The 17,692-nt window shown below is 47.3% G+C and overlaps 2 protein-coding genes across 5 annotated transcripts in view; one reads left to right on the forward strand and one right to left on the reverse strand.

The window, feature by feature from the left end:
* Nucleotides 1–17,692, reverse strand: part of LOC146799567 (uncharacterized) — a 338,081-nt gene that overhangs the window by 67,366 nt on the left and 253,023 nt on the right. The gene's annotated exons all lie outside the window — the stretch shown is intronic.
* Nucleotides 8,078–17,692, forward strand: part of TMEM229B (transmembrane protein 229B) — a 367,657-nt gene continuing 358,042 nt past the window's right edge. The window contains exon 1 of the mRNA XM_085627152.1: nucleotides 8,078–8,290. The gene's annotated coding sequence lies outside the window, so the exon portion shown is untranslated. The remainder of the gene's footprint in view (nucleotides 8,291–17,692) is intronic.

The following is a 17,692-nucleotide window of genomic DNA, read 5'->3' on the forward strand; positions in this document are numbered from 1 at the left end:
ATTAAAAAATGTGATCACAGCACCCATAATTTTCCCTTGTGTTTCCAATCTAAAGTTAGTGCAGGCATAACTCCTGACTCTTGATGTTCTAATTCCTCTTAAGCCCACTGATTTCTATGCCTTTGATCCTTCCCTCTTCCCCATCTAGCATCCGTTGCCCTTATCCTGTCTTCCACCAATTCTAAAAAATGTCTTTTAAACTTCAGATAAGGAACAAGTAAAATGATGTCTACGAACAAAAACAGTATCTAGGGTTTGAAGGACCAGTAGGCTGTATCCATATCTTTAGCACTGGGGTGACGATTCAAATGCTTAAACATGGGACCTTCAGAAAGCACTAAGTCATAATTCGAGAAATAATACTGAAAATGACCTTTTCCATATAAAAGACTCAATAAAAGGCTACATCTAAAACCATATAGGTAATCCCTTCTACAGCTTACATAGCTAACTGCGTACATACGTTGGCATCCTTAGCATCCATAGTGTCAATTTGTTCATAAAGCAACTTAATATAAGCGTTTGAGGAGAAAACTCCTCTTGATGAATCAATCAATCAGGGGTTTTTAAAGCGCAGGGAGTGCAGCTCCAGGTCAACCGAAAAGCCAGGTCTTGAGGTTCTTCCTGAAGGTGTGCAGGGTAGGGGAGAGTCTGATGTTGACTGGGAGCTCGTTCCAGGCCTTGGCTGGTGACGTAGGAGAAGGCTCTTCCACCGTGTCTGGTTCTGTAGCTGCGCAGGGTCCCTGCTATGGCGAGGTCGGCGAAGCAGAGGTTTCTTTTGGGTATGTGGAAAGAGACTCTTTCATTGAGGTATACACGTTCTGCAGGCAAACTTAGTCTCTCTCCCTCTTGCCTTCTCAGCTAGCTGTCTACAACTTCTACTCGACTTGATACAGCATGAGGTCCTTTGTCAGGGTCTGAATCTGGCTCAACCAGCGCCACACACCAAGACTCTCCGATCTCAACCCTAGATATCAACTCATCAAGACTCCCTGCAAGCCAAGGATGTGCTGCTGTGGGTTCTCATTGATATTCTGTAGCTTGTTGAACCTCTTCTGGATGCCCTTCCGTTGCAGACTGCACTTCTGGGAGAGACACTGTCACATCATCAAGTGAACACTCTGTTCTGCGAATATGGGAAGTGTGGTTCCAGTTGGGGAGACCCCCACACTTAACTGTAGTGTTCGTCACAAGGATCACTTTGAACTGACCTTTCCATTGAGGGTCCAGACACATCTTCAGAATGTGCTTCTTCACCAAGACTTAGCTGCCAGGACTGAGGTCATGGCACTGTTCCTGATCTGGTAGGGCTGTAGCAACTCCAACTTGGTGAGACACAGAATGCACCAAATTAGGTAGATCTTCTGGGTACTCCGCATCTGATCTCTGTGGGTGTGGTGAGGAAGGGCGCTAGTCTTATCCCTTGTGTTCTGTCGGAAAGGAAAGAGCGGATCCAGTCTAAGTCAGTTCCCTGTATGTCGGTGTTGTGGACTCTGGTGTGCAGTGGGAGACGGTATTGAAGGCTGCTGAAAGGTTTAGTAGGATGAAATGGATGAGTTCCATTGGGGGGGGGGGGGTGAAGTGATATTTTTCGAGATGGAGGTTGTCAGTTGGAGGGAGCTTTTATGGATTATGGCGAGCCCTCCACCAGGGTGGTTGGGGTGGTCTTTCCTCAGGATCTTGCACCCGTCGGGGATGGCGGTTGCAATGTCAGGAGCGGAGCTGGCATTGGTCCAGGTCTCTATGAGGAAGGCGATGTGGGCAAGAGGGTGTTGAGGAGGTCCCAGATTTCTACTGCGTATCTGTGCAGGGAGCATACATTGAGGAGGATGAAGCTCAGGGGTTTGGGTGTGCTGGCATCTGGAGGGTTGGTGGTAGCTGTCTGGACCCATAGGTGGGGGATGGTGTGGCACCAGTGTCCGCAGAAGACTGGACCTTGGGCGTTTCTCGGCATTGATTGCTGGCAGTTGTTGTTGCGTCCAGGGTTGAGTGCATGGAGAGTGCTGGAGTCGTAGTGGCAGGGTGTTAGAACCAGGGTCCCTGGTGCTGGTCACGGAAAACTGAGGCAAACAGGAAAACAGTGAAAAAGAGGAAAAAAGGCAAAAGGACAGAAAAAGAGAAAATAGAAAAGAGAGCAGACAGAGAAAAGGCTGGCAGAGCGGACTAGCAGAAGAGCATGGCTCTCCCACTGGACCACCAGGGATGAGGCGCAGGCAGAAGCCTGTGGATGGCAGAGGGCCTAGAACACCTACCTGGAACCAGAAAGGCACAGGGGGCAGAGCCTCAAGGATAGAACTGCGCGAGGGGAGAGCAGTTTCCCTGACCAGGGGGTCAGAGGTCTAGCTTCTTTCTGACTGGCTGTCTAATCCCCATCATATGGTTAGGAGAACCAGTCAAGTGCCAAGGATTTGGGGGCTGCACCATTTGGTAACCTAGAGGAGGTTGACTGCGTGGAATGGTCAGCATGCAAAATGGGGAGAAAGGGCCCCATTTGTCATGGCATGTAAAAAACAAAACTCTAGCTACAAATCATCAACACATGGTGAAAAAGTGGGCAAAAAACAGATTTCAGTAAGAAAAAATATATGACTATTCATAGACCAGCCCCAAATTCCCCAGTTCTTCTAGAAAACTTTGGAAACCTCTGCCTCACTCAGCATGTTACCGAACCCACAAATACCACCTGACACCTATTGTACCTGATTTTCTCCTCAATTAGCAACAATACCCATCCCCCACCACCTCAGACCTACCACCACTGTGCCTGCCCGCCACAGCTGGAAAAGCATCACAGAATTGTTCTGGGCTTCTACCCTCTACACGCACCGGCTTAACAACACCAGCAACTTACTTATAGCCATCAGGAACCTCAACAGCTGGATAATTGTATGCTCCAACACCCTGGCTTCCCTCAAACACAACCCAACAACAAGAGCCAAACCATGGACTAGCTGCTACACAGACAAACTCAGGCAAACGAAACGCCACTGCAAGCAATTGGAGCAGAACTGGAGAACAACTGAAGACACCACAGATAAAGACATCTTCAAATGTGCCCATTGACGCCAAGCACACAGCCCTTCTGAAATATTCACTATCATCAAACATTTCATTTTGATTACAATTTGTCGCCAACACCATCACCCCATTTCAAGATCTTTGCAACAAGCTCTCTGAATTGTACTGGTCCAAAATCACCTCTATAGACTACAACTTTTTCCCTGAGCCAGGTCATGTCAGCATTGCAGCTCAACTACCTATCACACCTCTCATCTTGAATTCTACAAGAAGCTGAGGACCTGCCTTTTCAATTAACTAACCTACCGTAGGCCTAGGCAGGTCTAGGCACACACACCTGTTCAGCACCAGGATACCCCTGCAGCTGATAGTGTGCTTTACAGATATAAATAACATAACATAAACCAAATTAACTATCTCTAAAGAGCAGTACCAATTAAAAAAGCATTGGCAAATCCAATAAAGCCGGTGTTTGCTGCTAGCCTTTTGGCTTTGCCAGTGCTTGATTTGTTTTGTCATGGCTCTTGCAAAAGTTTATTGTTGGTTAAGCAGCTGGACCCTTGCCAAAATATATATATATATTGCCTAAACGAGAAAAAAAAATTGGTATCAAACAACAGACATTGTCATTTTCATTGGAGTCCCTGGGCACTTAAGAGAACTAATTTGTGTATGGATGTGCTCCTTTTTTTAAAAAAAATATTTTATTAGCATTTCAACTGTATATACAACACATCATGACCTGTATACACGATACATGTTATGGGACGTGCTTCTTAAGTATGGATGTGCTCCTTGTGAAAGATCAGAATGCCATAATTCACAGAAAAATTAGCCAATGGCTGAAGTGGTGAAGTGGGTTGGGAACAAGCCTAGGCTATCAATAGCACAATCAGGTGGCCTTGATTATTCTACAGGAATGTAAAAAGAAAAGCGACAAGTTATTGCTTCAGTAAAGCCAGTTACTAGAATAGTAATACATATACCTGGAATTGCCCTGTGACCCAGTCCAACAAATCCTAAAAGGTGCATGCCAGGATTATCAGAAACAATCACACTAGCACAGTAGTTTTAGGCAGGCATGCAGGGTTTAGACATTCATTAAATCAGAAGAGGACAGGTTGGTGAGTACGGAGAACAGGAGCATGGAAGTTAGGAGGTAAGTATTCCTTTGCAAGTGGTAGGCCATTTGAGTCACTGAATATAAGAGGCCAGGTCAGTGCCTTGTTTTTGCTTACTTCACTTCCATCAGTAATGCCTCACTTTTTGTTATTTTTACTCCTCTCAGTTTCCCACCCCTGCTTGTCCTCTGAAACCCCTCCTCTTTATCCTTTGTTTCCTGATTACTCTTTTGTTCCTGTTTAGTTCTTTTGCTCCCTTTGCTCTGTGTACTCTGTATACAGACGCGTGCTACTTCTCTCCATCTTGGCATTACCTCCGTGGTATTTATAATAGTTCCTCTGCAATCATGATACTGAACTCTTGTGCACTCACCTTCCATACTGATAGTCCTGGATTTCTCCTCTGCCTTTTGGCTGAAGGCCTGACTGCCGGTAGGGCTGGGGCTATCACAGTATGTTATCATCAAGCGAGAGGTAAACTATAAACACCATTGGTGTAATATATTTAGCGTTTGTTGATTTGAATAGTTGCATAGTTTCTTTCTTGCTCTCTTTTTCTGTTGAAGATATCTGTGATTCTCATATGATCCCTGACTGCATTGTCTTCCTATCGTAAAGTGTACCAAAAATTGAAATTGTATTTATCTCAAAAATAAATATTACAAATATTTTATGTTAAGTAATAATGTAAATTAGTTTTATATATTTACTTTAAATGTAAAAAAAATCTAAAGCACTAATTTAATTTTTAATTAAACTTTTAATTAAGGAAAATATTAAATTAAATTAAAATCAGTTTTCTGAAGTTTAAATTATAAACTATATTCCCACCTAAAGATTTTTTTTTTTAATGTGAATCAATTATTATTAAAGATATGTATAAAATTAATTAAAATTCATGTCAATATTTGTAATGAAATTTGTTACAATTATATTTTAATTCAAAATATGCTATTATAAATGTTATAATTTGATAATAAATATGTAATATTTTTATATATTTTTGTTACCATTAATTTATACTCATTTACATTTTTAACTTTTTAAAATAATTCAATTTACTTTAACATTATTTTCTATGGGGTTTTATTTTAAGTCACTACCTCTATTATTTTCTATGGTAGGGTGTTACAGTACCAGTGGTTGGCCATGTGTGGTACTTGACTTACAACTGTCTTTTTTTTTTAGTAGTAACTTCCACTCAGAGTTTGCGAATACCGAAAAGTAGTAAACATACTCAAAAACATAAACTTACTCAACAGTGCAAGTTATCTTTGGTGAATCAGGCCCATAATATTTAAAATACATCTTCAGGATACAGTAGTTCAAAGACCATAGTACGCAGTGCTGGCTTCTCCCCTAAGGCAGAGGAGCGTCGCCCCACTGCTATTTCAGCAGTGCGACAAAGAAAATGATAATAAGATGACGTTATTATCATTTTATTTTTATATGTGAGAGTCGGGTGGAGCTGGACTCTGTGAAACCAGAGCAGGGGAGGAGTGGTTTGCACTCCTTTAAGTGCACAAGACGGTTTGGCTGGCCCTCTAGGGCTGGCCAAACCGTCATGCGCACTTAGCATGTTTTCCATTGGGCTGTGTTGCACAGTCCCGTGAAGAATATGCCCAGGCTCCCGGGCACTGCCTGAGCGTCCATACAGGACACTCAGACCAATCACGACGCTGCTCCTGCAGCATTGTGATTGGCTGGGAGAGCCTTAGTGTTTCCGGTGCTTCCAGCAGACCGAGGACGGAGGAGAGGCGTGCAGCAGTGGGAAAAGTGTGCGGCAGCGCTGTGGAGACGGTACTTTTATTTTTTTAAATCCACCCCTCCGCACCACCACCCCCGTTCTGAGGCAGCCACCACTGGGTTTTTCTGCCAATGGGAATCATATTTTCTTGTGATGTACATTAACAATAAAAAGAGTTTTATACTTATTCTATGTACACTGACCTGTCATCTTGTGTTCAAACGATCTGCAATAGTTATTATTTTACTGTGAGGTGTCATCCTTCCATCAGACAGGATTTTTAATGTAAATATCTTTACTTTGTCAAGTGGCAATAGTATTGGAACATACACAAAAGTGCATTCTTCTTAAATGTACTTCCAAGTAATATTGTTTTTTAATTATTTAGTTGAGTTGTATTTGTTTTTGTGTTATGTGTTGTTACTATTTTAATGTTAGTTGTGTTTAATTATTTGCATTGTTTCATTTATTTTAAATAAGTAATAAAGTTTAAGATTTTTTCATTACATGTAAATTTTATTTATTGCTTTGGTGGGTTGTTGTGCTATTGGGGAATAGGATTGAGAGGTATTCAAAATATTTATTTTTCAATTGATTTTCATTTGTTACATGTTTTAAATTGTTATTTGGATAATTATGTAAATATTTTTGTAAGTTATTTAATTGCTAATCTTAACAATATGATAATACTTTTTGTTAACTTAATTAGTGGTTAATTGATAAATTGCGTTATTTACATTTTAATAATTAGGGTATTAAAAATGTATGTTTGTGTGTTTAATAATGAATTTGCTAGTTTTATGATATCTTTTCAATTATTTGTTTTTATGATTGTAGGGATTTTCGGGTGATAGGGTGGAAAGTATTTTAAATGTAGTTTTTACATTTGTTAATTTATTTATGATTTAAATATTATTTTATATGTAATTCTATGTGTTCATTTTCTGTTTTAATTTTTTTTTAACTGTATTAGTTATATAATGTTAAAGCTATTTTTAAAAATGTTGTCTTGAAATATATTTATTTTTTGTGTCTGATAAATATCTAATTTATTTTGTATCAATTTAGGTTAGTGGCAATTAAATTGGAGCTTTCTAAAGTTTTAATATTTTCCATATCCTGCTTGTTCCACTAGTACTTACTCCTCCAAAATCCAACACATTCCCTACTGTTGCTTACGTCGGAGCAGGAATGGTAACTCTAACCCTTCTAAAGTCCAACACTGTCCTCACTGTTGCCCAGATTGGAGTGGGAACAGTACATTTGACCCCCTCGACCCTCAGTCCCTTAGTTACTGTTGTTCATATTAGAGTGGGAATAGTAAATCTTACCCCACGAAAGTCCAACCCTTTCCCTACTGTTGTTAAGGCTGGAGTGGGAATAGTAAATCTGACCCCTCCAAAGTCCAACACTTTCCTGACCCTATTTCTCACCCTATACCTTTCTCAATATATCCTCTATCTCCAAACTCTCATTCATCCAAAACCCTTGAGGGGCCTGCCACGGGGCGCAGGGATGAACTGCACCTCAGCTCTTTACAATGAGAGCATGCATTCCGCTCGGAATACATGCTCCCATTGTAAAGTGTGAGAGTGCGCCCAAACACTGTTCGGTCGCATCCTAATTGCTGGTTTGGGACCGCTTGCAGGAGGTCGACCGGTCCAATTCCAGATCGATGTGGGACGGACTCAGGTCCATCCGCCATCGAAATCGGCCACCAAAGTATTTAAAGTCGATATTTGTGTTCTCAATAGTTTTTGGGTGATTTTTTTGTTGACTGGAATTATCTTGGCGATATTTCACTATTCGAAAGGTACAGTGGCAATTATGCAAATCCGAAAAACTTGTTATGACATACTTCTTGCTGTGGCAAGCCTGACCACGTGCCTGTGAACTCAGAGACAAGTGCAACCTCTCCTTTTATGGCTACTTCAGATAATATTATCTGTATTCTGTGTTTACAAATACATGCAACTTTTTCCCCTTACCAAGGGCCTTTCTCAAGCCAGGTGTTAATTCGGGGGGGTGCCAGAACCATAAGACGCTGAAGCCTGGAGGCTGCTGTGAACGAACAGGTCGGGCTGAATTAAGGGTGAATGAACAATGCCACCCTCGCGCTCCCTGAACTTGGCAGAGAGCGGAGGAGGACACGGGCTGCGGCGGCGAGGGGGTTAAAGGAAGCAGGGATCGTCAGAAGGGAGCATGTGCAGCTCACTGCATCTCCTACTGTCTCCCTGGCACATTTCATCTCCAGCAGCAGCGGCGGCGGGCGCAGGACATCCTTCGGCACCGTCAGCCGGGCATGGGGGGCAGGAAGAGGCTGAGCTGCTGCTGCTGGGGCTGCTGCTGAGAACCCTCCCCGCGGCGCCTGGTAGCACCTGCGCTCCCCCACCTCCACAGCACGGTAAGAGCCGGGGGTGTGCTGTTTGCGCATCCTGTCCGTGTGGCTCTCGGCTTCCAGCCGGCAGCACCTGTGAACTGGTCCCTGCCCGGTGTTGTATTGCGTGACAGCCGCCCGGGGTGCGTGCGCCTGGAAGCGGAAGCGTGCGCTGGCCCTGGCAGGGACGAGTGTCTGTGACAACAACAAACCGCGTTGTATTTACGTCTGGCTCGTGCGTGCAGCAGTGTGGTCCCTGCGAGGGCTCGTGGGCTCTGAGCGGTGATGGAGGCGGGGGTGTTTCCGAGCTGGCAGGAGGGTGCCAGCTGTCTGTGTGACCCTGCGGATGAAGCTTGGCAGGGGGAAAGCGGTACTCCGGGTACTACAGCCTCCTTACTGCTCAGGCGCTGCTAAGGCGCTGCTGACCTGTATAAGCCATGTAGGAGCCCTTCTGTCGCCGCACGAGCAGAGAAGCAGCGCCGATGAGGGGTCGGACAGATGCCTCCGACCCCCCACACGATTACAAGGAAGCACGGCGCTGCACCAGGCATTTCCTCTTGCGGGTGCGCGCTGCCCTGGACAGGAAAGGGAGGAAAGCCCCGGCTGGGGGCGAGCCCTGCTGCCTCCGGTCCGTGAGAGGCGGCAGTGAACGTACCAGGGACCACAGACCACCTCAGTTCATGCGAGCATCCATCGCCTGTGGGGGGCTGGGAGGAGATCGCTCTGTCCCAGGACCCATCGTTTTCGGAATTCGTGGTCCAAGTGCTTCACGTGAACATGTTGAAGCCACCTGATCTGTAAGCAAATAGTGCCCCCCGTTAATCTGTCCCCTCCCACATATATACCTGGCAACCTTCGGGAGATGAAGTACAGCGCTTCCCGTGAGTTCCACGCTTTAAAGCGCCTCCTTCCCACCCAGATATTCTCTCTCCCTTCCATTAAACCGCTGTGTGTTTTCTCTTACCCATTGTGTGAATATTAACCAGGTATCAAATGGCGCTTTCGTCAAAGCGCCTTACAAAGAACAATTATGCTACGATTAATATCGAAATTGCAACTGCTTGTATAGACCTCGGAAGGATGACTCGCTCTACCTGCCTCTTCCTTTAAACCAGGTTGTGTTTACAGTATTCGTTTGACACCCTACATCTTTGCATCCACGTCCCTTAAAACACTTTGCTTTCTGTTAAAGCCCTCTCTCCCCTGGCTGGAACCATTGGTTGACCCCTTGTGTACTATCATGTCCTCTGTTCACCCTTACTTCCCATCCTTATCTCCGCCTCTCCCCCCATCCATTAATCCACTCCGTATCTCAAAGAAGGTTCAATGCCCGCGCTCTCCTGCAGGCAGCCACCTGGTTTCACATCAGCCTCGCTTTAAACCTCGTTTCGTCTCACCTCAAATACCCATCTGTGCACAGAAAAGCTGCTTTCCCTGTCCCCTTTATCACTGTCTGAATGTTGAAAGGCGGAGTCCTGGAGTACGCACTCTGTCTGACTCTTGATAGGCACACAGTACTCTCCACTGCGCTGCCACTTCTCGTCGGGGTGCACACCTACCTCGAAGGCCGATTCCTGACACCTGACCCTGGGCGCCCACGCTCAAGGCTTGTCCGTCTGTACATGCAAACCCAAGGAGACTTTCGAGGAATCTGTCTGTGAACTCGACTCCGCCGCCGGTGCACCAGAGCTTCCCGGACCACCAGGCCGGGCTCGGCTCCTTGTACCGTTGTCCTTCAGGAGGAAATATATGGCATGCATCACTTCACAAACACCTATAAATAAAAGTATGGCCGTGCTTCCACCCCCCCCCCCCCCATCCCCCCCTTACCGCGACTAGGTGCAGAGCAGGGAGTCACACACGTGCGTACTCTGATAACAGCCATTTCTTGCCCGTTACCCGTTCTTTATTATCCTAACCCTTGCGCACGCCTTTTTATCGACCTTAGAATGGTGAAAAGCAGAGTTGGTCCAGTAGGGACCCCAAATGTAGACTTATAGCTTGCATACATATCTTTGGAGCAGGACTTTTACTGACACCCTACAGTCTACCGGGCCTGTGGAAAGACGCCTGCACTGCACCAGAAAGACGTAGGGTGATTGGGAGGGGTGCGGGTAGGCTGCTGAATGCTGCTCGGTGCCCTGCTGGCGCATTTATCCCCCCATTTCACGGGCGCTTGCCCTAGTAGCATAATAGCACCGTGCTTTGGAGGCTTACTGGGCGAACCTATTACCGTAATCCTTGAGTGAGACGCGCACTCTATGCCCCGTGCCGTAGGGACGCAGCTGGTGGCTCCTGGTTTCATTGCATGGGATCAATTCTGGGAGGAGGGGGATAGCGCTTCCCCTCCCTCATCCTGCAGTGCAGGTTTCTTAGCACCATTTAAGGATGGAAAGGTGGTGTGTGTAAATGCCCTTTTGAAAGAGAGCTCTGCACCGATAAGGCAGTACATTTTTGTGCAATTCCTAGCAGTGCCCAAGGACGCATCACTTACAACAAGCAAGACAATAAGTATCAGTGTATTCACGAATACAGTTCTTTTGACTAAGCAGGGCACTGGATCTGGAAACTATCTGGCACATGCATCAAGAAAAGCTTTTGCGAGTCCTTAATTGCGAATATTAAGGACTCGCAATTAAGGACTTGCAAAAGCCTATGCATGTAGGAATCGCTATTAACCCCTTCTGTGCCACGCCCTTTCCCCCTCCTGTGCCGGGCGTTTCATTAGTGGGTGGGGTTCATGACGAGATAGTCTCGTCATGGGCACAGCGCGACCGTGCTCCATGACGAGACTATCTCGTCATGGGCACAGAAGAGGTTAAAATAGCGATTCCTTAACATTCATTAATTGCGACTCACAAATTGCGAGTCGCAATTAATGAATGGCTTCCCATTCATTCCTATGGGCCTCCAGGCCCATAGGAATGGATTGGAGATTGCGGGAGCAATTTGCGAGTACCAGTAGGTACTCGCAAATTGCTCCCGCAATTTCTAGGGTGCAAGGGTGTCAAAATGACACCTTATTGCACCCATGTATTTGAACTCTGCACACATGTTGCATACACACATGCTCTAAGGGCATGTGTGTGCGCAACGTGAAACTTAGAAACATGCAAATAAGTGCATTTTTCAAGTTTTAGCAAATTACCATGAAGTACAGCTTCATGGTAATTTGCTCCCGCTAGTAGCGAAATCGCTATTTTTTAAACTTTCATGCATTGCATTTAAAGAATCTCAATTAGGGATTCCTTAAATGCAATCGCTATTTAAGGAATCGCTATTTTGGGATTCCTTCAATAGCGATTTTTGCATTTGGGATGATGCATCCCAAATGCAAAAATACCGGTCGCAAAGGGGCAGATTCTGAGAATCTGCCCGTTTGCGACCGGTTTTTACATTGATGCATGTGCCTATATAATTGTGCAGATTATATATATTTATATCTATATATATTTCTCTCTCTCTCTCTATATATATATATATATATATATTTATATATATATAGAGTGCTTCTTAAATATTTCTTAAAGAGTTGTGCTTGGTGCATCAGCGAAAAAGCCCTGCAGGGTCACTCTCTGACTCCCATTTACCCAAGCACCTGTTTTCACAAATGCACCCAGGAACTGACAGTGCTGGATTTGATTTTTAGAATGTATAGAGAGTGACGTTCGTCTAAAGGGACTTCTAGGCGCATGGATCGCCCGTCAAAGGCTCCCACGCAGCGTAAACCCATAAATACTTGTGAGATCCCGGAGTCTTAAGGGCCCTCACTACATTCTGCGGGCGGAGGGTGGGAGGGGCGCAGCAAGTTGTCTCGCGGCTCTGGCTGGGGGCAGGATACACGTAGTCAGTCCTCCGTCACTAGTGGGCAGCTGGTCTCCCTATATCACTCCCTCTCTTTGATGCCCAGATGATTATTTTAAACTTTATGTTGAGGGCAGACACGCCAGTGCTTCCTTTACCGTGAGTTAATACTGTCAGTAGAGGCATGGACGTCATTAAGGGGTCTCCAGGGGTCGCAGCTGTGACCCCTGACTTGCCCCATGTGACTGTTATCCAGCATAGGGATTCTACCATGTATTATGTGAATATATATGCACACATGTGTGTGCTGCTATTTTTATTTGAAGTGTTTAGTCATACGTGAATCAGGTTTCAGTGGGTGAGGGGTATTTTACAATTTTTTGAAACATTGCCCATCCCACAAATTGAGAGAAAGAGCTCTGATCCTTTTGCACCATTTTTCACGTATGACTAAACACTTGAAATAAAAATAAAAATAGCAGCACACATATGGGTGCATATATATTTACATACTACATGGTAGAATCCCTATGTTGGATAACAGAATCAAGAGGAGGACGATTCTACCTTTTTCCTCTTCACTCCCTCCTTTGATTTTTTGATTTGCCCCATGTGACCCCTGGCGCTGCCTTTGCAACCTCTGGTCTCGGGGGAGGCAAGATCAGTGCCTGGGGTAGAGCTGCAGCTCGACCATAGCTTGTTCCTTATGGCTCTCCCTGGTTTTCTATCAAGTTTTTATTACACTAATAGTGAAGAAAATTAAAATTTTCACTATTATTGTGATAAAAATGCCGTACAATTAAATGGAATAGGACTTTCCCTGGCAGCTGAGGTAAATTGAAAAAATGCTTTTACATGTATGTTGTGTGCGTGTTGCAGGTGAGAGTGTGAGATAGTGTATGTGTGAATGTGTGTGTATATGAAAGTGAAGGTCAAAGGGTGTGTGATGTCACTTCCGCGACCCCTGGCATTTTGGTGAACTGACGTCCATGAGTAGACGGGCGAGGGGGAAGCGACGGAAAGAATGTGCCAGCCGCCCCTGTGTGATCGGGAGCAGGGCCCACGCTTGGGGGGCGAGAGGGAGAGAATTGGCGGGGGCGTGCTGGTGCAGAGAGGTCACCTAGGGCCTTTGAAGGAGATTGGACATCAGAGGAAAAAACGGCCCCTGTGCTGGCGCGATGTGGGCACACATGGCCTGCTTTACATCCTGTGATGGTGCATGGGGCATCCAATGCCCTCTGTAGATGAAGGGCGAGTGCCCATCCTGCTCACATGCAACTGGCGCCCTCTCTGTCAACACTACCCGAAGGACATGGATGCCCACACAGCACCAGCGAGTGGCTATGGACTACAACCCCCTTGATGGCACTGGGTGGGCACTCATGCCAACCTTACAGTGTTGCACGAGAGCCCTCTGTGTAGGAGGAGTAAACACAACACTATATATCATGTAGGGTGCACAGTGAACAATCAGTGACCTACAGATCCTGAGCTGAAGAAGGATTAAGATGCCAATTCCTCTAGAATCCTACATGTTCCACCTGAGAGCCCTCAGGGATCCTATGCCAGTGGAGAGTGGGCTCCCACTACCCCTTGTGTACACGGAGAGAGCTATAGTGAGCAGTGCTAGCGCTGTGTTGGCACCTAGTGCCCACTAGTGATCATGTACTGTGCAGAGTGGGCACACGTGGCCTTCTATAGATCCTGTGCTGCACACCAGCCCCTGTGCTGGTGTAAAGTGGGCGCACATGGCCTTTCACAGATCCGGTCTTGGTGCTGAGCGGGCAGGGCACCACGAGTCGGTCTTTAAAGTCCCTCTACTGGTGCGGAGTGGGCACTGACAGCCCTGGCATTTAATCAAATGTTCTCGTCGGGCATCTTCCCCACAAGTTGGAAACTGGCATCTGTTCTCCCCCTGTTGAAGAAGCCACATTTGGAGGGGGCAGATCCTCACAATTATGGTCCAATTTCCAGACTTCCTCTGCCTGCTAAGACGGTAGAGAAAGCCATGAATGGTGCTTTATCAAAATATATAGAGAAGCACGCTTTCTTGGATGCAACCCAGTTTGGGTTTAAAAAGCATCATAGCACCGAATCGGCACTGATCACAGCTTCTGAATTGATTAGGAAGACCGTTGATGCAGGAGGCAATGCAGCCCTTGTGCTGCTTGACCTCTCTGCCGCATTTGATACGGTGAACCTTCTAAAATTATTGGAAGTTCTGAAGGGGATCGGTATTAAAGAGAAGGCGTTTGCCTTACTTGCATCTTTTTTATCTGATTGGGACCAATTTGTGGCTTTTGGTGAGTTTGTCACCAAATTTTACATTGCCATGCAGTGTGCCTCAGGGTTCGTTGTTAAGCCCAACCCTTTTTAATATATACGTTGCACCACTGGCAAGGCTAACTAGATCGCTGGGTTTCTCTGCTATTTCTTATGCCGAGGACACCCAGATTGTAGTCTTGGTGACAGGCTCCCCTGATGACACTGCCGTACAGTTTCACACCTGTCTTCGTCAGGTTGGGGATTGGATGGCCGCCAGTTGCTTGAAACTGAACTCCAGTAAGACTGAAGTCCTACTTTTTAGCGGCCATACTAATTTCTGGGGCCCTACTTTGTGGTCGTCAGACTTGGGCCCATTGCCAACGCCCACAAATAAGGTGAGAAACTTGGGAGTCATATTTGACTCTCTGCTTTCTTTTGAAAATCATGTAAATCAGGTCACAGCCCTCTCTTTTTTCACACTAAAATTACAGAGAAGGATTCTTCCATTCATTCCGGTTGAGCTGCGGAAGTTAGTGGTTGCGGCTCTGGTGCTATCTAGAGCCGATTATTATAATGGTTTATTTATCAACCTTCGGAAGAAGTGCCTGTCCAAATTACAGATTGTGCAAAACGCTGCTGCACGTCTTCTGCTGAATATCCCAAGACATAAATCTGTCTTACCAGTGCTCAAGGAACTACACTGGTTGACAGTGAGGAGGAGGATTGAGTTTAAGGCTCTCTGCATCGCGTTTAAGGCCATTGGGCCGGGCTTTTTTAAACATAATCTACAGCCTTATGTACCTGCTCGCAATCTTCGTTCCTCCCATTCCCACAACCTGATAATTCCCAGGTTTAAAAAAATCCTCCTGGGGTGGGAGAAGTTTTCTGGTCGGTACGACCAGACTCTGGAACGCCCTTCCCCTTAGGTTAAAACAAGAAACACACCTGCTGTCCTTCAGGAAGGCATTGAAGACCTGGCTGTTTAACCTCTGACGTGGCCATGAATCGTCCAGTTAATTTCAGTTGATGAGCTAGCGCCTTGACACCTTGGGGTGAATGTTCGCGCTTTATAAGTTGCCTTTTCATTTCATTTCTGGCCCCTGTGCTGGTGCAGAGTGGGCACTGACAGCCCTAGACCCTGTGCTGGTACAGAATGGGTGCTGACAGCCCTGGCCCTAGTGCTGGTGCAGAGTGGGCACCGGCAGCCCCGGCCGCTGTGTAGCTGCAGAGTGGGCACTGACAGTCCTAGCCCCTGGGCTGGTGCAGAGTGGGCACTGACCGTCCTGTGCTGGTGCGGAGTGGGCACTGACAGCCCTGTGCGGGTGCAGAGTGGGTGCTGACAGCCCTGTGGTGGTGCCGAGTGGGCACTGACAGCCCTGTGCTGGTGCAGAGAGGGCACTGACAGCCCTGTGCTGGTGCAGAGTGGGTACTGACAGCCCATTGCTGGTGCAGAGTGGGCGCTGACAGCCCTGTGGTGGTGCAGAGTGGACACTGACAGCCATAGCCCCTGTGCTGGTGCAGAGTGGGCACTGACAGCCCTAGCCCCTGTGCTGGTGTAGAGAGGGCACTGACATCCCTAGTCTCTGTGCTGGTGCAGAGTGGGCACTGACAGCCCTAGCCCCTGTGCTGGTGCAGTGTGCGCACTGACAGCCCTGGCCCTAGTGCTGGTGCAGAGTTGGCACCAGAAGCCCTGGCCACTGTGTAGCTGCAGAGTGGGCACTGACAGTCCTAGCCCCTGTGCTGGTGCAGAGTGGGCACTGACAGCCATAGCCCCTGTGCTGGTGCAGAGTGGGCACTGACAGCCCTAGCCCCTGTGTTGGTGCAGAGTGGGCACTGACAGCCCTAGCCCCTGTGCTGGTGTAGAGTGGGCACTGACATCCCTAGTCTCTGTGCTGGTGCAGAGTGGGCACTGACAGCCCTGTGGTGGTGCAGAGTGGGCACTGACAGCCCTAGCCCCTGTGCTGGTGTAGAGTGGGCACTGACATCCCTAGTCTCTGTGCTGGTGCAGAGTGGACACTGACAGCCCTGTGCTGGTGCAGAGTGGGCACTGACAGCCCTAGCCCCAGTGCTGGTGCAGAGTGGGCACTGACAGTCCTGGTGGCCCCTGTGCTGGTGCAGAGTGGGCACTGACAGCCATAGCCCCTGTGCTGGTGGAGTGGCACCACCAGCCCTAGTCCCTGTGCTGGTGCAGAGTGGGCACTGACAGCCCTAGCCCCTGCGCTGGTGCAGAGTGGGCACTGAGTGACAGTCCTGGTGCCCCTTGTGCTGGTGCAGAGTGGTCACTGGCATCCCTAGCCCCTGTGCTGGTGAAGAGTGGGCACCTACGGCGTTCTACAGTACTCGTACGTGAGCCTGCGACTGCAGCCCCCACTCTGCGCATTACCGTAGTGCGTGTTGTAGAGCGGCTCCTCGGTGCGCTCCATTCATCGCTGCCAGCCCTGACGTGACTAGAGTAGGATTCCGGCTTGATTCGACGCAGGGCTTTTAGCAGCCTTTGCAGTTCCTGGGAAGGTGGGGGAGGGGCGAAGCAGCCCGTGGCTCTCCTCCTTTCTGCACTACTGCAGGCGGGGCGCACGAGGAGATGATGAGAGCCCTAAGGATGGAGAGAGATGCACCGTAGTGGCCGGGTGCGCAGGCTCACCTCTGAACACAAAGAGTGAGTGCCGCGTCCCCCTGAGGTGGCGGAGGTGGGGTGCGGGGGGCGCCGAAGCCGCCGACCGTTCTGCTGCAAGATGCTCTTGACAAGACTGCAGCCCCCCTAACTCCCTCTCCTTCCTGGCCAGGCGTCTGAGACTGCTGGTCAAACTGTACATAGCCCAGCGGGTAAAGCACCTGCCGAAGCGAACTGTGCGCCTCATAAAGGTTAAGTGTTGGCAGGGCCCACCGACACCGTTATCCTTCCGAGGTGGCGGAACCCAGGATCGTCGAGTTGGTTAATGCAAACACTGGTTATCTGCATCGAGACTATTTCGTAGTGTGCACTTTATACATGGTGGATATGTATTTAATGTTACTGGGGATTTTGTTTTGCTTTAGAGCTAGGAACCAAAGCTCACCATTGAAGTCAGAATAATGATGACCCCCGACCCCCACCCCAGTGGGCTGCTTTCATTCTACGCAAGAATACATTTGTGTTTTTTTATTGGCAATCCGGAGACCAACACATGTAATGGGGAAAGGGGGTAACATCTTGTAGACTTGTACATTTAAGGAGCACATTCCTTTGTCATTGCTTTTGATCATATGTGGAACTGCATCTGAGAATATGTTTTATGTCTCTTGTGTACAACTTGTTCACATTGGCTCCCATTGTGCTGAAAAACGCTCGACTATGCGACTGATGCCTGGCGTGGTTCACGT

Source organism: Triturus cristatus, chromosome 9, assembly GCF_964204655.1.
Source record: "Triturus cristatus chromosome 9, aTriCri1.1, whole genome shotgun sequence".
Lineage (NCBI taxonomy): Eukaryota > Metazoa > Chordata > Amphibia > Caudata > Salamandridae > Triturus > Triturus cristatus.